The sequence below is a fragment of the Aquarana catesbeiana genome, linkage group LG05, assembly GCF_042186555.1.
Source record: "Aquarana catesbeiana isolate 2022-GZ linkage group LG05, ASM4218655v1, whole genome shotgun sequence".
NCBI lineage: Eukaryota > Metazoa > Chordata > Amphibia > Anura > Ranidae > Aquarana > Aquarana catesbeiana.
The window spans coordinates 58,781,064-58,806,378 of NC_133328.1; the positions used below are offsets into that span (position 1 = coordinate 58,781,064).

At 41.2% G+C, this 25,315-nt stretch overlaps 1 protein-coding gene across 10 annotated transcripts in view; it reads left to right on the top strand.

Moving 5' to 3' along the window:
- The window catches only part of KIAA1217 (KIAA1217 ortholog), a 901,007-nt gene that overhangs the window by 360,391 nt on the left and 515,301 nt on the right, over positions 1–25,315 (top strand). The window contains exon 1 of one of the 10 annotated variants that reach the window (XR_012244379.1): positions 19,142–19,617. The exons of the other annotated variants lie outside the window; for them this stretch is intronic. The gene's annotated coding sequence lies outside the window, so the exon portion shown is untranslated. Of the gene's footprint in view, positions 1–19,141; positions 19,618–25,315 lie in introns of those variants that run through there. 10 annotated transcript variants of the gene reach the window in all.

Sequence of the window (25,315 nt, forward strand, 5' to 3'; positions counted from 1 at the left end):
ATGAGATCTTCAAAGCTTGGGATATTTTTTTTATAACCTAACACTGCTTTAAATTTCTCTACAAATGTATCTGGTGTGTTCCTTGGCCTTCATGATGTTGTTTGTTCACTAAGGTTCTCTGACAAACCTCTGAGGGCTTCACAGAACAGCTGTATTTATACTGAGATTAAATTACACACAAGTAGACTCTATTTACTAATTAGGTGACTTCTGAAGGCAATTGGTTCAACTAGATTTTAGTTAGGGGTATCAGAGTAAAGTGGGCTGAATACAAATGCACGCCACACTTTTCAGATATCTATTTGTAAAAAAAAATGTTGAAAACCATTTATCCTTTTCCTTCCACTTCACAATTATGTTGGGGGTAGCTCTGGTTTACAGTGGGTACAGTGGGTAGAGTTCCATCATTCCTAGTGAATACACAAGAGAAAACCCTCTAGGGGTGAGACTACATGGGCACTAACCAAACATCAAATATTTAATAAAAAATGATAAAATCTGACATCATGCAAAGTATGAGACAAGATACAAAACATTAATAAAATTTGTGACACTTCCCAATTATGTGCCACTTTGTGTTGGTCTATCACATAAAATCCCAATAAAATATATTTAGGTTTTTGGTTGTAACATGAGAAAATGTGGAAAATGTCAAGGGGTATGAATACTTTTTCAAGGCACTGTAGTTGTATTGTTTCTTTCTTCTCTTTCCTTAAAGTGGTTGTAAACCCTTACAATCCAATTTTTACTACAGGTAAGCCTATAATAAGGCTTACTTGTAGCTACCCCGGATATCTCCTAAACATGCACGGTTTAGGAGATATCCCCTGTATCTGCATGTGCCGACGTCATCGGCACATGCGCACTGAAGCAATGGCACGTACGTGCCGTTTGCTTCAGTGAGTGTGCCGTTACCGGCGGCTCCCGGGAGTGAAGTCATCGCGCCTCTGGCCAATCACAGCGCCGAAGCCGTGATACCCGGAAGTAACTCTGGGGAGAAATGTCGCCGGCCGGTACTGTGTACGGGCACCGCAGTGGGGGCTTCGATCTCAGGTGAGTATTACATAATGAGCTCATTATGCCTTTTCTTTCATGTGGGTTTACAACCACTTTAAAAGAACATTTAAGCCTTGGGTAACTTTAACAGCATCCCAGAATAGACTGGCCTTTCAGTGGACTGGCTTTTTAAATGCTTGGAGCGAATGTTTCCATACAAGTGGCAATGTCTGTGTTTTTACAGACCATTATTATACTGGCCATGTAATAGCTTACCTGTACTTTTGTTTCATTCTTGGATTCAATTTGCCCTCCTTGACCTAACTACTTCTTCTCGAAAGTATACCAGGAAGTCGGCACTCTTTCCGTTGTAGACGTCATGTTGAGCATGGCACAAATAAAAGTGTTTGGGATCATAAGATGCTGTTCTGCTCCCCAGCAATTTTCGAAGAAATACGCTATCTGGCATCTGCTGTTCAAATGAAATAAAAAATAGAAAAAGAAAAAAAAAAAAAAAAAAACAGCCTTTGGCACGCTATCTTGAGTAACTTGTCAAGCAGCATAATCTGTTTAAATCCTTTATGGCTGTAACTGACAGCATGAAAATCAGTTAGGTTAGACTCCATATCAGTAGCTAAAAAAACATGTTTGTTTTACCCTTATGTACGTACCAAGCTTACCAAGAAAAGAATGCCATAAAAGCTTGTTCATTTATAGTTGATGATGTGGCTCCTTACCACATGTAGAGTTACACTCAAGTCATTCAAAGTAGAAGACAAATGAAAATCTGACCCAAGCAGTTGATTTAAACCATCAATCCCATGTAGTTAAAATAATTTCTTTTTCACGGTTTAAAGAGATGTCACGCTTCTGAGATGCAGACTCAAAAAAACTGAAGATATTTGAATTTACAGGGAAAAAATAAAATTTTGATAGTTATCTTCATTTCTTTGAAGTCTTTCAAGACATTTGTGCTAACTCAGCCAGACATAGAAAATAAGGTCAGGAGAAGTTAACCTTGCTTCATTTTTTTTTTTTTTAAGCCAGAAAAGTTGGTGCTTATCTAAAGTTGTGAAGCACATATAAAAGCTCTGGGATTTTAGCTTACCTATGGACATTGATCAAGATAACGTTAATAAGCCTTGAAAGCATTTTTGTAGCACCTCTGTTTTTTTCTAAAGAACAGAAGAGAGAGATTAGCTCCTTTTGGCTTGAGAAGTAGGAAACAGATATGAGTTCCGTCCATACTAACTTGATTATTTTGAAGCTCAGTTTACACTGTGTTGCTTTAGAGCACGTAACACTATAGGCCAGGGGTCTTCAAACTACGGCCCTCCAGTTATTCAGGAACTACAATTCCCATCATGCCTAGCCATGTCTGTGAATGTCAGAGTTTTACAATGCCTCATGGGATGTATAGTTCCACAACAGCTGGAGGGCCGTAGTTTGAAGATCCCTGCTATAGGCAATACTTTTTTTTTTTTTCATTTTGGATAGAGTACGGAGGGTTATAACCCCTGTCAACTTTTTTTTTTTGACATTTGTGTCCCATTGCGGAGATTTACCTTCACTTCCTGTCCCATAGCCAAACAGGAAGTGAGAGGAAATACCTACAAATTAAGGAAATTCCTTGGGGACCCCCCAGGTCACCAGAACTAGTGTCCCCAATTGGAAGATATTCCCTCCATTACTTTTCTGGGGACAACCCAAAACTTGGGAATTTCTTTTACTTTAACTTTCAATGATAATGGTAAATAGGACAAATAGAGAGGGTGAATCTCCTTAACGGGGGCACAGACAACAATAAACACAGGTGTTCTAATCCCGCTCTACTACATTCAAAACAAAAAAAAAAAAAAGTTTTTCCTTTTGGTTATACTTTAACCAGTTAAAGACCACCAACCGCATATATACTGCGGCAGGGCGTCTCTATTGCGCGAAACAACGTACCTGTACGTTGTTTCATGCAATAGATAGTATGGGTGTGTGCGCGCCCGCTGCATGCTAGGGGAGCAGGTGCGCAGGTCCTGCGGATTCGGCCACCGGCGAGCGCTTCGTAGAAAGGCAGAACGTAAACAAGGCCGATCCCCATTCTGACAGGGGAGGACACTGAGATCGTTTGTTCCCAGAGATCATTAACAGCAATCTCTGTGTTGTCCCAGTGAGCCCATCCCCCACACAGTTAGAACACACACTGAGGGAACACAGTTAACCCTTTGATCGCCCCCTAGTGTTAACCCCTTTCCTGTCAGTGTCATTTATCCAGTAATCAGTGAATTTTTTTTAGCACTAATCACTGTATTGGTGTCACTGGTCCCCAAAAAGTGTCACTTAGGGTCAGATTTTCCGACGCAATGTCACAGTCCCACTAAAAATCGCTGATCACCACCATTACTAGTAAAAAAAAAAAAAAAAAAAAAAAGTCCATAAATCTATCCCATAGTTTGTAGATGCGATAACTTTTGCGCAAACCAATCAATATGAGCTTATTGCGATTTCTTTTTACCAAAAATATGTAGTAGAATACATTTTGGCCTAAACTGATGAATTTTATTTATTTATTTATTTTTGAATATGTATTATAGCAGAAAGTAAAAAATAATTTTTTTTTTTTTTCAAAATCGTCGATCTTTTTTTTTGTTTATATCACAAAAAATAAAAACTGCAGAGGTGATCAAATACCACCAGAAAAAGCTCTATTTGTGGAAAAAAAGGACATACATTTTATTTGGGTACAGCGTCGCATGCTAGCGCAATTGTCAGTTAAAAGAACGCAGTGCCGTATCCCAAAAAAATGGCCTGGTCATTAAGGGGGTAAATACTTCCGGGGCTGAAGTGCTTAAGCTTTTTTTCTTTGTACCTTTTCTCGTTGCTTCCTGGTTTCTGGCCTAGGCCAAAATTATGTAATACATCCAAGGAGTCTTCATGGCATTTTATTCTCTCATCTGGAGGAGTAGATGAGGGGCTTTCTGAGCTAAGCACACCCTCCTGATTTTGTGCCTGAGCTAAGAACAGATGGATTCAAGAAAGTAAATGCTACATGAATCATCTGCCCTTACTCATGATGGCCACAGCTAGAAGTGCTAGGGGGGGTGTTTTTTAAAGTGACAAAATAAAGATACAGTTAAGTTCCACTTTATTAAATTCAGATACAACCAGTTGTCTTCATAGATCATATACTGAGGGAGAATGGTGTCCACTTGTGTAGAAATTAAATGTCATGTGATCTACAAATAAATACACAAGTACCTGGAGTTTGTCAGTAACGTCATGAAGACCAAGTACCTATGAAAACAAGTCCAGTATTACGTTTTGGAGAAAGACCACCAAAGTTGGAATATAAAAAAAAATCTTTAAACCTTGGACTTCCTTTAGGACAATCTATTGTTGAAAACGGAATCATTCCTGTGCATCCGCCCTCTCAAGCCTATAGATTTGGTGGTACTTTGGCGGTGGGAACACCCGATCTGCAAAGTCACAGGCTGAAGATCAGATGCCCTCAGGCTATCAGGCAGGCCAAGAAGCTGAGTGGTCTGATGAGCTCAGTCAATGGCACGATAAAATAAAAGCCTTAGCCCCCGTTCTCACTCGAGTGTGAACCTTTTTTTAGGCAATTTTAAATTGTTTTTGCACATTTGTGCGCACATTTTTCAGGCATTTCACATACTTGAGCATTTTTGTTTTAGCCAATGGAAAAGGCTATAAAGGCCAAAAATGCAAACCTCTGCCCCAAAGGAGCTCTTGTACTTTTTTGAGTTTCGAGCAACTAATTTCAAGGTGACAAGCTTCAATGCTCAAGTGTGAACAAACACCATTGTATATAATAGGAGTCTTGAGGCGTAGTGCTGAGTTTTTCAGGATCCTGTGAAATAGGTCTAATGCCCCGTACACACGGTCGGACTTTGTTCGGACATTCCGACAACAAAATCCTAGGGTTTTTTCCGACGGATGTTGGCTCAAACTTGTCTTGCATACACGCGGTCACACAAAGTTGTCGGAAAATCCGATCGTTTTAAACGTGGTGACGTAAAACACGTACGTCGGGACTATAAACGGGGCAGTGGCCAATAGCTTTCATCTGTTTATTTATTCTGAGCATGCGTGGCACTTTGTCCGTCGGATTTGTGTACACACGATCGGAATTTCCGACAACGGATTTTGTTGTCGGAAAATTTTATCTCCTGCTCTCCAACTTTGTGTGTCGGAAAATCCGATGGAAAATGTCCGATGGAGCCTACACACGGTCAGAATTTCCGACAACACGCTCTGATCGGACATTTTCCATCGGAAAATCCGACCGTGTGTACGGGGCATTAGGGAGGCTGTGCTCCCGTTGCTTCATTTTCCAGTTTGAATGAAGTATCTCTTTAACTATACAAAATATGTGTCCTAAAAAAACTTTTTAGGCAGTGTTTATCTTCATTAAAGTAGATCTCCAAACTAAAGCTAACTAGTCTTAAAAATGCTTCCTTGCCCCTCCTAACACCTATGCTGACCAACTTGTGTAAGAAAGATGTATATACTTACCAATTTTCAGCCTGTCAGCTCCAGTCCGGTCACGTGATCCGGTTCCTCTGTGTCAGCCAGAGAGCTCAACAACAGCTGGGAACACTATTGCCCTGTACACACGGTCGGACTTTGTTCAGACATTCCGACAACAAAATCCTAGGATTTTTTCCGACGGATGTTGGCTCAAACTTGTCTTGCATACACACGGTCACACAAAGTTGTCGGAAAATCCGATCGTTCTAAACGCGGTGACGTAAAACACGTACGTCGGGACTATAAACGGGGCAGTGGCCAATAGCTTTCATCTCTTTATTTATTCTGAGCATGCGTGGCACTTTGTCTGTCGGATTTGTGTACACACGATCGGAATTTCCGACAACGGATTTTGTTGTCGGAAAATTTTATATCCTGCTCTCAAACTTTGTGTGTCGGAAAATCCGATGGAAAATGTGTGATGGAGCCTACACACGGTCGGAATTTCCGACAACAAGGTCCTATCACACATTTTCCGTCGGAAAATCGACCGTGTGTACGGGGCATAAGAGTGGTGATGTCACCTATAAAGTCCTAGGGTGTATTCGTTGTCGGCGTTCTCTCCTCTTCCCTGCAGCAGCTCTGGCTGACACATGGGAGCCGGATCACATGACCAGACTAGTGCAGTCTGAAAATAGATACAATGCCTTGAAAAAGTATTCACACCCCTTGAAATTTTCCACATTTTGTCATGTTACAACTAAAAATGTAAATGTATTTTATTGGACAGATTCTCCCACCTGAGCTGTGGATCTCTGAAGCTCCTCCAGAATTACCATGGGCCTCTTGGCTGCTTCTCTGATTAATCTTCTCCTTGCCCGGCCTGTCAGTTTAGGTGGACGGTCATGTCTTGATTGGTTTGCAGTTGTGCCATACTCTTTCCATTTTGGATGATGGATTTAACAATGCTCTGGGAGATGTTCAAAGCTTGGGATATTTTTTTAACCTAACCTGGCTTTGAACTTACCATACCTTCAGAGCCCTGTGCTGTGAACAGCAGCTCCCGCGCGCATGCGCCGGAGAGACATCATCATGGCTCGTCCGATCAAAGCACCGGAGCCCGCCAACCTGGAAGGACGACTGGGTGAAGATGGAAGCCCTGTCAGTGGTCACAACGTGCCGCTGGAGGGGTTCCTTCTAAGGTAAGTTTCACATAATATGCTAGTATACAATGCATACTTGCACATTATAACTTTGCCTTGAAGGTTTAAAAAAAAATAATAACGTTGGCGGTTTACTACCAATTTAAAATGGTTGTAAACTATTCCATATAGCTAGTGAAGTGACTGGCCTCAGGTGATACACAGAGATGAAACAAACCCTCCTACATAAGTTGTATCTGTTTGGGATGTTATATTTTTTTTGGAGGTCTTGGAAGGTGCGGAGGTTTCCATTGTGTAGGATATCTCCAATTGCGGTAATCCAAGAGGATAGGGACAGGTCATAGCACAGGATTTCTTGCGATGTTGAGGGAAAGTCTCTGCAGCCTCTTTTGAGATTCCATTTGTTTGCTGAAATATTGAGCTCCATATTTTGATTGTTGCGTTTATTGTGGTTAAGAAGGATGGTGCAGGACGGTGTTGCATCCAAATAGCAGCTAGCAGGGGTTTGGCTGGGTGCCTGAGGGCCGACTCCTCTATCTGCACCCAGAGAGGGCGAGAGTTGGTTGACCACCAATATTGAGCTTGATTTAGAATGATAGCTTTGTAATAGTTCTTGAGGTTAGGAGCATCCATTCCTGCTTTGAACATTGCGGTGCACACAGTGGTGTGTTTAACTCTGGGGCACTTGCCTTGCCATATGAAGTTGTTAAGGGTACGCTGGAGCATGTCTATTTGAGAAGATAGAAGCGGAACTGGGAGAGTTCGTAAAAAGTACAGGAGGTGAGGCAGGAGAAACATTTTTACTAGTACTATTCTACCCACCCAAGATGCCCGGGTTGAGCAGAAAGGGGAGCAGAAAGTTGTACCTGTTTATCTGCAGTCTTCTCTCTGTTCAAAGTCCAGAATTTTAAAGCTTGTGTGAGGGTTCTGAAAAAAGGGGCGAAGAGGTGAAGTCTCACACTGCAGAGCTTAGTGAGGAGAGCTCTGAGAGTTGATTGGAGGGACGAGACACACCCCCTTCACACAGCTCACAGAAAAAAAGCTGAGGATGTCAATAACAGGCTGTATGCTGGAGATTCCTCCCCTGTCATCTTTTTTTTCATGGTGTCAGGAAAACTTGTCAGATGTAATTCATGCTGATAACAGAGGAACGAAGCAGCAGAGAGAAATTACACTTAGTGCTCTGGATTGAGACAAGTACACATTATAGAGTGATATTCTTTGTTCATATTTCATGTCTGAGGTTTACAACCACTTTAAGTTTATTTCCATGGAGAAAACAAAACATTTAAATGGTTTATTCACATCATAGGACGAGTACATCATGTGCCATTTGTTTTCCAGATGTACTAGATTGGCTATATACAATATAAACATTGCATTTCCAAGTGTTTGCTGCCTGCTTTATTATTACAGGCTTGCTGTAATGATCTGTGAGACTAAAGGTTATGAAAAAAAAATGGAATTCTTCAAAAGACATACTGCTGATCCCGAGAACATGAAAGTTGCTGGTGCTTTGTGTCGCTGCACTTCTGCATCTGAAACCACTTTATACTTACTGGAAATAATCTAAAGAGAAATGAATGTATGAATGCGCCTCTTCAGGAAAAATATAAGAAGCTTAATGCACAGATGTACAAATAACTGTTCTAAGTCATACGTTAATAAACCACCCCTTACTTTGCACATTTTAATTTAAAAATCCTACATCTATTTTTTTAGAAGGGAACAGTAGTCTTCCTTGTGTTGTTTCTTAGATGTATAACTGAAAGAAATCAGAATAAAGTGTATATTAAACCTAAGAATAAAAAATATACATACAGTATATACTGTACACTATATTGCCAAAAGTATTGTGACGCCTGCCTTTACACACACATGAACTTTGATGGCATCCCAGTCTTAGTACGTAGGGTTCAATACTGAATTGGCCCACCCTTTGCAGCTATAACAGCTTCAACTCTTCAGGGATGGCTGTCCACAAGGTTTAGGATTGTGTCTATGGGAAAGTTTGACCATTCTTCCAGAAACACATTTGTGAGGTCAGGCACTGATGTGGACGAGAAGGCCTGGCTCGCAGTCTTCACTCTAAGTCATCCCAAAGGAGGTCTATCGGGTTGAGGTCAGGACTCTGTGCAGGCCAGTCAGGTTCCTCTACCCGAAACTCACTCATCCATGTCTTTATGGACCTTGCTTTGCGCACTGGTCCAAATCATTTGGTGGAGGGATTATGGTGTGGAGTTGTTTTTAAAAAATTTTAAATTTCAAATATGCTGCTCCCCTGAAAAAGTAATAGACACTTCTAAGTTCAAATAAGGTGAGGTAGGGAGCGCTATTTACATATAACACGACTGCATACCACATATAATCGTGAATTTATGTGAATAACTAGACCATATGAAAACACACAATGAAAGTCCGTATGTGAAAATCTTGGATTGAATAAAAAAGTATATAAGTGCTAAAAAAACAGTCCCAAAAAAAGAAAAAACATGATATTCCAATTGAAAGAGCGTGTAAAGACAGGCGTCCCAATACATTTGGTAATATAGTGTATATGTACTGTATATATCTCCAGTCCTAAGATGTGATTCTGCATTATTTCTTTTCCTTTTGTTTCATCTAGTGAACCTTCCAGTAACACTGCCTGTCCTATGGTGACAACGTGGATTTGCCTTTAGTAAACCCCATAGCCTTGTTAAAAACACACATGGCCATATTTGGGCCAAGATCCATTGTACACATCAATATGCAGTTGATACTTTGGCAATGTTACATATCTCTTTGGAGGGTTTAAAAATTCAGCAGATAGTTTGCTTGAGCATCATGCATCCAACATGTTTTTAGATTAATTAATCTCTTCTATATCAACCTCCACTTGCTTGTGAGCCAGGGTGAGTTCATGCAAGGATCATTTTAATAATCTGTTTAATAATCATTTTAAGGATCTGTTTAATAATAATAATAGTAATAATAATAATAATAATAATCATAAAGATTTCCATACCATGGAAAAGGGACTTGTAAAAACTACACAAGGCCCATTTATCACTGCTGTTCACCCAAAACCAAGCTGTGCAGGTCTGCTCCTTAGTACATCTCATACGATTGTGTCCATAAGATAACAATGCAGAATGCACTTATTGAACAGACAAAACAAAAACACTTTCAAATTGAAAGTGAAAAAGATAAGTTCTATGTTAGATTGTACATACGATTTAAAGTGTATCTAAACCATAGTTGCCAACATTGCAAAAAAAATATGTGGGACACTTTTTTGGCTGTAGGCCAAATTTTTATTCCTTAGCAACTCATCATGTACCATAGTGTATACGCTGACAGTGTTCTGTGAAAACAGTTTCCGGGAAAACGTCTGAAGCATAAGCGCCGTTGACATGGTCAACTACCCGAAAGAGACCAAAGGACACTGCGCAGGATTGTGACCCGGATTTTTGCATGAAGAGTGATATCAGATTCCATTATCCACAATGCAAGACTTATATTTATAATTTCTCAGGAGAATTCAGGCCTTCTTGGATGCCAAAGGCAGTCTAACGCCATATTCTGTAACAATTTCGGTCTTTTACCTTACTTGTTTCCATCATTTTGTCCAGCCGCTAAAAATACAAAGAGAGAGCACATAAAGTTCTTCTGTACAGTAGAACTAAGTTAGTAAGTTGAGCTCCCTTGAGGACACCACTGCCTCTTGTCCTTTTCCTGTAAAATAAAAATTGTTATTGCATTAAAGTAACTCGGATAAAGTCAGGTTTTGCTGTTAAAGTTAGCAGTGTAGAGGAAAATACTTGCGTTCTGTTTATCTACTAACTAAACTCTGGGGAATTTCTAGATGAGAAGAGCAGACCTTTATTTCAGTGCTGGTTATTTCAAGGAATGGCTTGACAAACCCCCAAGTGACATTGAGAGCAATATTCATGAATGCGTTTTGCTTCATGTACAAACACCAAACACACCCTTTACCCTCTAGAGTGTTTTAATCTCAGCGATATCTGGAAAAAAATTATGAATAATCAGTGAGAGCGGCTATACCATAATAGGTAGAGAGCAACATAGAAAGTGCTGGAAATCACGGCAAGCAATCAAAGCTCCAATATTGTGTTCTGCCAATATGAAATAAAAGCTGATGATAATCACGTTCTTTTTCTGTGTTTTATTGGTAGGGATTGAGCAATCAGAAACTTTTAATGTTGCAGTCATGTGAAAAAGTAAGTACAACCCATGGAAGGTTGTTGATTTTTTTTTCACTGATTTGAACATGCAAACATCAGATCTTTTTTCAGATGAATAATTTGTCATTTCAGTATGTATTCAACAAAATATCTACAGATGAAATGTAGAAAAAGTAAGTACTACCTTGGCCTCAGAAGCTGGCATTGCCCTCTTTAGCAGAAATGGCTTTCTGAAGGCATTTTGCATAACCACCCAACAGTCTCTGACATCAGTTCTGTGACACTTTTGACCTCTTTTGGTCTCTTTTTTTAATTCCTTGCCAGACCCATAGTTGTCTACAACCTACTTTCTTGGGTAGATCTTTTGATCTTGGCATGATGACACCACAAACGTCAACAGCAAAGAGAACACCAGACCCTACATAGCTACAATGGCGTCCCTGGGGGGGGGGGGGGCAGAGGGGGCCCTGACCCCCCCCCCCCCAACATTATGCTGTGCCCCACCATGTGCCCCCCTCCCCAATTTAAAAAAAAAAAACTTTAAAAAAAAAAAAAAAAAGCAATGTCTTTTTGTTTGCATCCGTAGTGGATGCGCCACATCTTACTCGGGCCGCAGCTGGAGTAACACAGTCTCTATTGAGAGGAAGAGCATCCCCAGTCAGCTCCTGCGGGTGATTCCTCCCCCCTCCCTCTGCTCACTGACACTGCATAATGCGAGCGCTCACACAACCACAGCCGCCCAATGTGCTCCATCCCCTGCATCCTCATTGGCAGGGAGAAGAGCGAGTGGAAGGACTCCACCAGGACTCTCAGTTACTGAAAAAACAGACTGATTTTTCCCGTCCTTAGGACAGGAGAACTAACCTGTAAATTCCAAGAGATGCCAGACCAGCGCTGTCAATAGCAGGGGCAGGACAGCAAGAGGAGGCTGGGCAGAACACCAGGGCCCGATGGCAAGACAACCTTTGCAACCCTAATAGTTTTCCCACTACTTTGGACTCTTATATTTTCTTGGTATGCTGGTGACATATATCTCTTGTTTTCTGCCACCCTGGGGGGGGCCCAATACAGTAGGAAGGGAGCTCACTGCAGAACATGTGAAAGGGCCCGTTGTGGGATCGTAGTAAAGGGCCCCCCCTAAATATGAAAGCTGGAGATGCCATTGCATAGCTAAGACTTATGCAACAGCTTCCATCTGCATACTCCCTAAGGAAGCTCTAATAATTGACATGCCTAATCTACATTTTCAAATATTTAGAATATAAAATGGAATACATCATGTTAGTTTTATATGTCATTTGTTCGAGTATATGACCTTTATCTGTCGGCACTGTTTGAAAAAAGATTTAATGTTTGCCTGTTCAAATATATGATAAAAGTCAACCATTTCCATGGGTAGCACTTACTTTTTCAGATGACTGAGTGTATAGGCAAAGAAAATGCCCCACGTGCCCCCACTACATGCATCACAAAGTGATGTGCTTTTTTTTACCATTACTATACTTTTATACTGACTTTAGTAAACTTTTAGTGCGGTGTAACACTTTGGGTAGTTGAAGTACATCTAAAGGCAAAAGATTTTTTAAGTTTTGGATGGAGTGGAGAGGATTAGAACACCTGTCAGGTTATATTGCTGTCCGTGCCCCCGTTGGGAAGATTCACACTCTCTATTTGTTTTGTGTACCATTATTATTGAAAGTAAAAGAAAACAGATACGGACCTTGTGGATACAATATGCTCATCCATCATTGTCCATGGAGAGCTATTATTCATTATAGTAGTCCAGAATTGGGGTGCTGGCTTTGGGCATCCCCAATGCTCACTCCCCCCTTACTCTACCTCTCTTTCCCATCCTCCTACTGTGGACATTTTTCCTTTCTCTTTCCTTCATTCTTATTTCCTTGTTGCAAATTTTGTTATTGATTCATACTTGCAGTCTGGACCTGCTTATTGTTTTGCAGCCTGTAGAGATATACTCTAACTTACAGGCTACAAGTTTTGTTTTATTGTATTTTTATGCAATTTATATTGTTGGATGTTTTTGCATTCTCGGCAGCTACATTCTAGCTGTCTACTATCTTCTTGACAATTTTTCATATACCATGTTTTGTATCTTTACATTTTTTAAATAAAATTCTATTGAAAGTGAAAGAAAAGTAATAGAGGAGAAATCTTACAATTGGGACACTAGTTCTGGTGACCTGGGGGTCTCAAGGAATTCCCTCAACTGGCAGGAATTTCCTCTCACTTCTGGTTTGGCTATGGAACAGAAAGTGAAAGTAAATATCCGCAATAGGACACAGATGGCGAAAAAAATCTGACAGGGGTTATAACCCTCTCTTACTCTATCCAAAATGAAAAAAAAAAAAAAAGAAAAAGTTTTGCCTATAGTTCTACTTCAAATAAGAAACATAGAAGAATGTTGGCAGAAAAAGGACCAAGGGGTCCATCAAGTCTGCCCCATTTTTTTATGGAGTTATTTATGATTTTTCTTTTTGTGTTTTTTTTTTTTTTTTGTATTGAGTATCGATCTATGTTTGTCCCAAGCATGTTTGAATCCACTTACTGTTGACTGACTCACTACCTCTGCTGCAAGTTTATTCCAAGCATTAACTACCCTTTCAGTAAAATAAAACTTTCTAAGATTAGTTTTGAACTTTTCTCCAGTTAGTTTGAGGTCATGTCCCCATGTTCTTGATTTTGGCTTCATATTGAAAATACTGCCCTGCTTTACTTTATATACCCATCTTGATGTAGTTAAAGGTTTCAATCATGTCTCCCCTTCCCCTTCTTTCATGATGAATGTACATATTAAGTTTATGAATTCTCTCCAATTTCGTTGCCCACCTCTGGACTATTTCTACATTATTCATCAGGGATCAAATCAGGGATTTGGCTGCAAAGAAGAGACAGTCCCTCCAAATGAGGGACAGTTGGAAGCTATGGTTTGGATGGAGTAAGAACATGGCTAGGACCTCCCTCAGAAGCTTTATACCATAATCTACCAATGTGCACAGCATTATTTGACACTAACCTGCAAATGAAGCCCACGTCGTCCCCGCTGCAGGCCGCATCCATCTTCGCCCGTCTTTCTTCCGGGGCCACGGACTCCGGCTGTGTGACTGGCTGGAGCCACGTGACATCACTCCTGCGCATGCATGTGGGAGCCACCAGTCACGGCACACCCTCCTGAAGAAACGGCACGGGCAGCCGTTCCTTCAGAGCGCACGCACCAATGACATAATAATCGCAAAATACAGTAAATCTCTCCTAAACGTGCACCGTTTAGAAGATATTTACAGTACCTATAGGTAAGCCTTATTCTAGGCTTACCTATAGGTACAAAGTATATAGGAGGGTATACAACCTCTTTAAGTCACTTGATTGGCTGGTTCGTGACATTGTCACTTGCATGCATGCGCACGGGAGTCACGTCATCACAGCACAGAGAGGTGGGGTAAATGTACACTGAGCTGCACATGCGGGCTCAGTGTACATTAACGCATAGTTATCACAGAAGAGACAATAAGGAGAGAGAAAAAATCCTACCTGATAGTGTTTAACAGAAGAAACCTCATAAAAATTAGGGGAACTCTTATTTTGTGACGGCTATCACTGAAACCAGTGCCAACATTGGAAGACTTTCCTTTTTCTTTCTGGTCCAGGGATGACTGTAATCTTTTACATTTGGATCAAAGGAAATGATGTGCTGTTCAAGAAAGTAAAAATTAAAAATAAAGAAAAAAAGAATAAAAAATAAACCCCTTGCTAGTATATATTATATTATACTAACTAGTGCCATATGTAAACAGCAAATAACTAATTACCGTATTTATCGGCGTATAAAACGCACAGGCGTATAACACACACATTCATTTTAAGAGGGAAGTTTTAGGAAAAAAACTTAAATTTTAAATAAGGAACTTTGAAGCAAAATAAGGGTCAGTGCCCATCTGCAGCCTCACCATTGCCATCAGTGCCCATCTGCAGCCTCACAAGTACCATTAATGCAGTCTCATCAGTCCACATCAATGCAGCCTCACCATTGCTTTCAATGCAGCAGCCTCACCGTTGCCATCAGTGCAGTCCGATCGATGCCCATCTGCAGCGTAGAGGGGACAGGGAGGGGGGTGGGACGAGCTCCGACAGATTACATACAGTGAGAATCTCCAATGATACACAGAGCAGTGGTCCAATGGCGGCCCAGGAGATGGGACTTCCTATTACAGAGGCCGCCAAGTAAACAGGAGGTTCTCACTGTATGTAATCTAATAAAATTGAAGTATTGGCGTATAACATGCACACGCTATTTGCACCCGATTTTCATGGTAAAAAAGTGAGTGTTATACGCCAATAAATACAGTAGTTAATGGTAGGGTACCTTCTTTTAGTCGCGTTTATTTGTTATTAAGGCACCTTAGAAAATATTGTGCTCTATAAAATGCACATATGATCAGTCTGTGAGTCAAACCGAATCATTTTCATGTTCCTCCCACTGTGGTGACATCACACAGTGAATCTGCTTTAAGATGTTATACTGCTGGTCCGGTGTGCCTTCAATCTGATAAACTGATGAAGACAAAACAGCAGTTTTTAATACCCTTCCCATTTCAGGAAGATTTTTGAAACTTCAGTGCGCTGTGTAAGAGTGAATCAACTTTCTATGAAAGTCACACCACAGCACATGCTTACTCCGGCATACTGAAACAAAAAGCAGTCACATTCACTGTGTGATGTCACCACAGGGGGAGAAACATGAACATGATTCAGTTTGACTCACAGACTGATCACATGTGCATTTTATAGAGCACAGTATTTTCTAAGATGCCTTAATAACAAGATGATGCTTCGGGTTCTGACAAATCATTCTGGCGTAGTGTAATGCCTCTTTGTAGACTGCAGGTGTCACTATCGCTCATGCTGTTTGCACAGAGATCATGGAAGGCATGGCTTCAAGGAAACCTGGTCAGAGAGGAGTATGCATTGGGCATGCATTTCTATAAACTTTTAAACAATTTTGCTTGTTAATACAATTTAAAGTGACTAAAACAAGGCACCCTGCCATTAACTAATTTGATCAATTGGCAAACTCCATTCGATATTACAGATTGAAATAGATTTTAAAAGACAAAAAGATTAACTGCAGTCGAAATAGAATCTATCAAAAACAGGATGTTCGCCAAGCAATCTTCCTCAACGTTTTATCTGGGTTTATTGAACTCAATTACTCAGTGACTGATGCAAAATAATGTTTTTTTCATACCTTACATACATGTTCACTGTAGATGGAAAATCAAATTGATATTGAGATCAAATTAATTAGATTGCTAGCTAGTGGTAAAACTGTGGCCAGGCAATGGAAAGGTTAAATATTTCTATATTCTCAAGTGCTAAACAAGCTTTAAAGCAAGTCAACAGTGACCTCTGTAGCTGCAGATACTGTGAAGTAATTCATCTTCAAAGTTCATAGCTGAAAAACTTTCAGTTCCATCTCAATAGTTTAGCTCACCTTGCTTTTCCAACAGTGACTGGAAGCCTGCCAGCCTCCTCATCTCTCATGTAAACAAATAGCAGGTGCACAGGAAGAAGGAGGAAGCAGAGTGCTACCCAACTTATAGGACTTCACTGCCTCTTTTGTGAAATTTGAATTTGTCTTTTTTTTGTGAAATGTGAAATGTGAGGATGAATAGCTACACAGTGCATGTAGCTACAGAGGTCAGTGAGAGCTTATTTTAAATCTCATTTAATGCTTGTTACAAACATATAAATATTTAAATGTCTATAGCCCCACCACAGTTCTACTTTAAGGGTGCTATCAATATTGCTGCCTTCCTACAGTTTATTTGATGATGTGGCAAGGGAAGCCAGAGCAAAGTCAGAACTCCTGATCTGCATACTTATTGAATGTCAGTCCCTAAGAAATTATGGAAGCCCACAAAGCCAATGCAATAAATCAGTACGGCAGCCAGGCAACTTTCATTTGTAGAACGAGAAGTCAGAAATGGTAGCACCACATTTCTCTCAGTACAGGTTTCCTATTAACTGCCAATAGATTTGGGAAGGATGCTTGCAGGTGCCATCCAGCCCCAAGGGCAAGCTTTTACAGCACTCCATAAATTGAGTTTGGCTCTGAAGAACATACCTGTTTATGTCACTTGAGAGGGTAGGGGCTGGGAGAAATGGAATGGGTATCATTTCCAAGCTGCTCAATCACTATTTCCTTCTGATAGTGGCTAATTAGACCCATGGGCTTGATGCATCACATAATCTGGAAGTTTTTAGCAGCGGTGGTCATTATAACTGCTTTAAATGTACCTCTAGACAAGACCTTTTTTTAAGTTTTAGAAAGAGTTAGCTCTCTGTCAAGTTTTAATGCTGCCTTTGTCCCCTTTGAGAAGATGCAATTCTCTATTTTTACTGGTGACTATTATTACCAGGAAAAAAACTAGAGAAACTCCGAATTTTAAAGATGTCCCTAGAACAAGAGATGAGGGGAAATATTGCAATAGGGACACTAGTTCTGGGGACAGCAGTCTAAGAGGGAAATTCTGCTCACTTACTTGGCAGGGGTTTTAAAGGGGAACTTCACTCCCCTCCACTTTTCCCCCCTCTTACCTGTTACCCAGGGATGTTCTCAATTCACATACCCATCTACGAACCTTGTCCTGCACTGCCATCTTTGTTCCTGGCTTCATCGGGTTCCTGTTTCAGGCAACCTTGCCCCGGATGACGTGCGCCAGACCCACCTTCCTCCAGCTACTATGTATAGACAGGGGAAATGTGATGTACATATCTCAGGAGGCTTCAGAGCCATGGAGCCTAGGCAGTTGGTAGACAAAGAAAAAATGTGTTTAGATTGCGGATGGGGTAGGGGAGCAATAAAGTCCCATGTACCCAGGAGGTGAGGGTCCAGTTTAGCTCTTCCCTACTCTATCCAAAGTTTCAAAAACAAAACTGACTATACCTACACTTTAAAGTCTTACTAAACCCACAACAGTAAAATCAGTCTGTATATGTAGTAAAGCATGCTTGTTATACTCATTGTGGAACCTAAGGGGTTAATCCTTTGCATTGTGTAAAAAGATTGTTTTATCCTGTCTTCTCTGATCCACCCTTTCTCCCACTGTTCCCAATCCATCTCCTGATAGAACAGAGCCTTAGGGACAAGCTGCTCAGTTTGTTGTGTATTGCTAGAGAGTTTTTTTTTTCTTGGGAGGGTGCTCAGCACAGCTCCCAACTGTCCTTGATTTCGAGGGACTGTCCCTGATTTACAACTAAGTCCCTCTTTGCTCCTTATTTGTCCCTCATTTTGATCTGATCTACATAGTTGTTTTGTTTACCAAATGCACTTTCATATTTCAAAAAGTGTTTCTGAGTGCTAAACCTTTCATCCAATTTCTAAATGGCTGTACATTTCAAAAGCCATTATAAAGGAATAGTAGTGGTAGAAAAAAAAAAGAAAAAAAAAAAGCACTTCTGGGTTTAACTTAACATTTTTTTTTTTTTTGCATAATTCTCCTTCAAGAGGGCGTGGCAGGGTATGTGTCCTATGCCTACATACTTTTGCTAGTAGGTGTCATTCGTTCCTATCTCAAAAGGTTGGGAGGAATAGGTCAGGTGTCCTGCAGCCTCATAGGACATAGGGAGAATGAAAACTCCTCCTACAAGCTTTAACCAGACACTGATAGAAGTCACAAGACTGCTATATACTGCTGATGAGAAAAGATATTTAGCAGTTTATATTTACTTAAACTATTGCATTTCCATGTTCTGTGTACTGTGGGAGACCATAAATTGTGAATGCAGGGTCCTGGATTTAGTAACACTTTAAGTCCTGGGTTCACACTAGTGTGACTTCTGATGTGACTTGAGTCGCACACAATCACATGACAAGGGAAATCTCATTGTTTTCAATGATGCTCATTCTAATCAATGTGCCTCAGCACGGAGTGATTTTGGAAAAGGTTCCTAAACTACTTAGCTGTGACTTACAGTGCGACTTGGCCCCATAAAACGCAAAGTCGAATTAAACTTGCACTGCAAAGTCGCACTCTAAAATGCATCCCAGTAGTGGGAACCAAGCCTAAGTTGTTTCCTTTTTTTAACTTGCGTGCCTCTTTTTATTAAGACATTGCGTAATCTGAAAACACGGGTTACTAAGACAACCCCGTGACACACTATTTTGCTCTGTTACTCCTAAAACCAATCCAGAAAGTAAGAAAAAATAAATATCTGTGTCATATGATGGGGAAATCATTCCAGGAATAGCAGAAAGTACAATAAAGAAGTCACGTCTCATAAGACCAGAAATACCAGAGGAGGATGACTTTGTCTTTTCATCCTGAATTATGATAAGGCTGAACAGTAGCGTTCTCCTCCCAGGCTTTTCAACCGAAAATCTTCTGATTCCAAGGCACACTCACAGCCTATAGCGCACACTGTACATCTTAATGGGGATTGCACAGCAGGAAATCCTCCATATGGTTTCCTTTAAGTTACGGAACTTCTAAGGCCTGTTCCATCTCTCTTCAAACATCTTCACACTGTTGTAAAATTGTAGGAGCTGGGAGAGAGGAAAGAGAGGGGGGTGAGGCAGGAAATGTCACAGCACAGCAATGCACAGGGGCTCCCGGATTGGGATGGAAGAGAATGTTCAATGCTCCTGGCTTACTTATTTGTTCCCCTGTAATTGGATAACAATATCTGTGAACGGATTGTGTACACGCAGATCGCCTGCTCCCGATAGACGACGCGTGTAGGATTTCTCCGCCAGCACAGTACGCACACACGTAAGTACATTCTGAGTCTGTGCTTCCTTTAATTATGTGATAGAAGCCATGTTCAAGGAAACTGTGCTTTGGAATTTGTAAGCTGTCATTGTTTAACTTCTTCTGAAAATGCTAGTTGCCTGGCAGTCTCTCTTTTCTCTTCATTTGCTGGCTCATTTTGTCGAAGCAAACATGTGGCTGCTGATGCAAAACTCCCGATCAGGTCAGTAACTCAGAAAGTAATGAAGCCAAAGGATCATCATGATAAGCAGCTGATTAAGCCTATTTATTTATCTCGGTACTAGTTTCCTGAATGTGCACTGAGGCATCTGCAGGTTCTCATACCTGTGTCTGCTGCGCCAGAACCTGCTGTGATGGACTTGGCTGCCAAACAGAAGTCATTACCCAAATTTCTTCCTAAACCTCCCGCTCTCTCTCCTCTTTAGAGCAGCGTTTCGCAACCAGGGTACCTCTGCACCTTGGGGTGCCACCTGGGTTGCCCCTGAGTGCCGTGAGAACCCAGTTTGCACTAGATCAGTATTATGAGTTGTCATTTTGCGGATGGGCCTCTGATGTGATAGGGGAATTTCTAACATGATGGGGGACCTCTGATGTGATGGGGGACCTCTGATGTGATTGGGGGACCTCTGAAGTGATGGGGACCTCTGATATGATGGGGGGACCTCCAACGTGATGGGGACCGCTGATGGGGTGGACTTCCAATGAGATGGGGGATCTCTGATGTAATGGGGGACTTCTGATGTAATAAGATACCTCTGATGTAATAAGGGACCTCCAATGTGATGGGGGGACCTCCGACTTGATGGGGACTTCTGATGTAATGGGGACCTCTGATGTAATGGGGAGGCCTCCAATGTAAAGTTGGGCTTCCGATATGAAGTTCATTTTATTAAGACAGTTGTGTATGGTCGCCACGTAACCACTGTACGTGATGCCAGGACCGGAACCGGGAGTTGACGTGGAGCTAGTTCGTGGAGTCCGGAGGTGGCGAGACCAACGTATGTCCATACATCTGTCTGATGTCACCTTTGTTTTACCTGCGATCTGATTGTTTTTAATAAGTGAGTGGCTTTCAACTTGTCAATAAATTTCAGTTTATTTGTTAACTATACCATTGGAGGATATCTTTGCTTTTTTCACATGGTAATGGCCATTTATGAGTCCTGGGGAGATACTTGGTGACATTCCATACCCGAACAGCTGGATATTCACATAAGAGTTTGTTATACCAACCATGAGAGTGGGAGGCATTGCAATTTGGTGAGTTTATACCTGTTGGGGAGAGGGATCACCAGTGCACGCGAGGTGGTGTGTCATTGATACTTACCTCAATGGGAGAAGATCTCAATACTTTTATTTTGCACAATTTTGGTGGACTTTATTTATGAACTTTTTGGGTATTATAGGTGAAAACAATAGAGTTTAATCACAGCGCCACTTTGGAGTGATAGTTCTTTACACTTTGAGTACTGTTGTTTGTATATTTGTATGGTGGCAGCAGTGAGAGACAACACATACACAGCAATATTATTGAATTACAATTTGTTTTCTTTGTATATAGATAGTAAGTAGCAGGGTTTTTTTGGATTGTTTTATTTGATCCTCCACAGCGCAGAGACTTTTTTGCACAAAAAACGTTTTTAACTAAACTTAGGCTATAAAGTAGAACTATAGGCAAAACCTTTTATCATTTTGGATAGAGTAAGGGAAGGTTCAGGGCCAGACTTACCATTGGGCTTGACTGGGCTCAAGCCCATGGGCCCCGCCCAATAGGGGGCCCTCTGGGCCCCGCCCGTTTCGAGAGCCACCGAGAGCGGGCGAAAGCCGCCGAGATACACAGGACATCCGGCTCTGTATCTCGGCTGCGCCATTTTTAAACTGAAAGGCTGCAATGACAAGGCAGCAATGACACGGGAGCAAGGCTACACTGACAAGTCTGCAAATGACACTGGGGCAAGGCTACACTGACAAGGCTACACTGACACTGACAAGGCTGCAAATGACACTGGGGCAAGGCTACACTGACAAGGCTACACTGACACTGACAAGGCTGCAATGACACTGACAAGGCTGCAGATGGACACTGATAAGGCAGCAGTGAAGGGCATTTAAATGTAAGTTTTTTCCTTAAACTTCCCTCCTTAAAGTTTTTTTCCTTAAAATTCCCTCCTAAACTTGGGGTGCGTGTTATACGCCAACGCGTGTTATACATCGATAAATACGGTAATTATCATTTTATCAATTTTTATTGTTTTTATTAATCGTGGACCCAGGTTGAATACCAGTACAGTATCCCCCACTAATCTACTAATTAAACAGAAGTTCTTTAATACTGCACTGAGTCTGGCGCACCTTGTCCTTTTCTATTTCTGTTTTATAGAGCTGTGCATATGTATAGAAGGTAGAGCCCGAAAGTGACTCAAGCCCAGGGGCCCCCACCACCCTAAGTCCTGCCCTGGGAAGGTTATATCCCTGTAAGGTTTTTTTTGCCATCTGGGGAGTTTTCCCTTCACTTCCTGTCCCATAGGCAAACAGGAAGTGAAAAGAAATCTCTGCAAATTAGGGAACTAGTGTCCCAATGGAAAGATTTATACTCTATTACTTTTCTAGGGATAACCCACAACATGGGATTTTTCTTTTACTTTCACTTTCAATGATAATAGAAAACAGGACAAATAGAGATGGTGAATCTCCTTAACCGCTTGCCGACCAGCCGCCGTTGTTATACGGCAGTAGGTTGGCTCTCCTGCGCAAATCGCTGTAGCTGTACAGCGACTAACGCAGGCGTTATAGCGAGTGCTCGTGCCGCTGCACGGTGTGGGAGCATGCCCGTGGGTGGGGCAGACTCGAGGTCCGCCGGCGACCCATGATCATCTAGTACAGAGCCAGAATGGGGGTCTGCCTTTGTAAACAAGGCGGATCCCCATTCTGGCAGGAGACATGACAGAGATCTACTGTTCCCAGTAATTGGGAAAAGTGATCTGTCAGGTCCCAGGCAGCCCATCCCAACCTACAGTTAGAATACCTGAGGGAACACAGTTAACCCCTTGATTGCCCCCTAGTGTTAACCCCTCCCTGCCAGTGTCATTTTTACATTGATCAGTGCATTTTTATAACACTGATCAATGCAATAATGCCACTGGTCCACAAAAAGTGTCATTTGGGGTCAGATGTCGCGGTCCCACTAAAAATCGCAGTTCGCTGCCATTACTAGTAAAAACAATTAAAAAAAAATAAAAGTCCCTAAATCTATCCCATAGTTTGTAGATGCGATAAGTTTTGTGCAAGCCAATCAATATACGCCTATTGCGATTTTTTTTTTACCAAAAATATATAGAAGTATACATATCGGCCTAAACTGATGAATGAATTCGTTTTTTTATATATTTTTTTGGGATATGTATTCTAGCAAAAAGTAAAAAAAAAATTGTTTTTATTTCCAAAATTGTCACTCTTTGTTTGTTAATAGCGCAAAAAATGGGAAAAAAAGGAAGTCAATTTTGTTTGGGTATAAGGTCGCACGACCACGCAGTTGTCAGTTAAAGTAACGTAGTGTCGTATCCCAAAAAATGGCCTGGTCATTAGGGGGGCAAATCCTTCTGGGGCAGAAGTGGATAAAAAGGGCACAGACAGCAATAAAAACTGACAGGTGTTCTAATCCATTCCCTCTCTATCCAAAACTGAAAATTTTGCCTTTAGTAAAACTTTAAGTTATCTTTGCAAACACACTGGGTTAAATTTACTAAAACTGGAGCGCTCGGAATCTGGTGCAGCTGTGCATGGTAGCCAATCAGCTGCTAACTTCAACTTGTTCAATTAAACTTTGACAATAAATCCTACTTGATTTGTTGTAGCCGTATTAGTGCAATTGTGACAGAGAAAACGGACAATAAATCCTGGAAGCTGATTGGTTTCTATGTAGAACTGCACCTTATTTTCATGCTCCAGTTTTAGTAAATCAACCCCACTGAGTTTGGCAGTGTAAGACCTAGCACTGCCATGGTGTTTAAAGTGTGCTAACCCGTAACAAGGTAATTAGCAAATGTGAATCCTGATTGGGTCTTGTGAGCCCCTGTCATTTGTTTTGTGCCTCATTAATTCATTCCATATTATATTTATCAGAATCTGGATGGGTAGCTTTCCACTTCCTCCATGCTCCAGCTGCAGTGCATTGAGCAGGAACCAGTTCTTCATCACTTTCAATTATGGTAGTTCATATTCACTGGCAGGACCCTGGGAAGTGCCTTTCATGGATTCCCATTTCTTGTCAAAATGGGAAACATAATAATGAGAACAAATTAGTTGACAGGGAGTAGCCAGACATTAATAATGAATGTTGCTGTTTTCCTGGATAATGGCTTCTGCCCAACTGGCTGGGGGGACTCCTCACTCCTCTCTCTTTACAGGCAAATTGATATCACCGCTGTCAACTGTTCTTATTATTGAGGTGAGTTACGTAACGCAGTGCAGTCGTGCTGTTTACTGTTATTGCAGCTCATGCTGACTGATCGGCACAATGATTATTTTTAAACAATGTATATAAATAGCTAGGATTGCATGTTAGAGAAATTCCAGGCAGTGGAAAGCAATCAGTTCGACTCAATGCTATCCAGAAGACACTGCAGCTTGGATATATATAGAATGCCCACAACACTGCACAGGGTCACTGGGGGTGTTCTTCCTAAAACCTGTTGAACCTGGTCTTTCCCTCTTTCCTGTATTTCAACGTACTTTCAATTACATTCACACTTCCAGGGCAAATTTCTAGCTGTAATACACTTCACAGCTAGTACTTTCTGTACGTGAGAGACAACCTGCACTGGGTGTGTTTGGGAATAGCTCCTATGCATTTCCAGTGGGAGTTCTCAAATCACCAGATTACCAACAGAAGGGAGTGGATGGACTGGTGAACAACAGTAAAGCCTGCTGAAAAACTGAAATACTAAGCAGGTGGACTGTTCTTTCTGCATGGGTTGCAGAGCCTATTTTTCCGTTTTAACTGAGGTGTAGCTCATAAGAATTCTCACTTCATTTTTTCCAGTGTTCTGTCCCCCAGAGGGACAAAGTATATGTAGTGTCATGTTCCTACAAGCTTTGTAAGCCTAGCTACCATTTCAGACAGGCTTCCCCCCACTCCCCTGATGGCCATCCAAAAGCATAAGTAGAAATGTGAACAGCCTCAGCCTTGAGGTCGTCCTAACCTAAGCCATGCCCCTGATGCATTTTTTTCTTTTTATTGAATTGAAAATGTATGGTTTCAAATTGAACAAGGCCTAAGGACGCATACCAAAAAACAAAAGAACACCAACACCGTGGCAACCGGTGCCTATTGGCACACTACACTTCATTCTTCGCCGATGGGTCAGTAGGTGGATGAACATGAATATTTACCCACAGTGCATTGGGATGCCTTATAACAGAAAAGGGGATTAGTTAAAGAACTCTACTGGTATATCTCAGTGGAAGCTACAGTATCTGTGGACTTTGTCCAGATGTTCCAGACCTTAGAGAATATATTTGGGCATTCTCTGGATTCATATGTAAATTTATATAGTGGCACCGTTCTGTGAACTTTGCATTTCCAGAAATCAGACTTTCACAGGGGCCTGTGGAGACTTCCATTTAAGAAGTATAGCACAAGCATAGAACAGCAACAATCCAATCAAAGTTCTCATGGCTCTGGATATAGCCAAGAAAT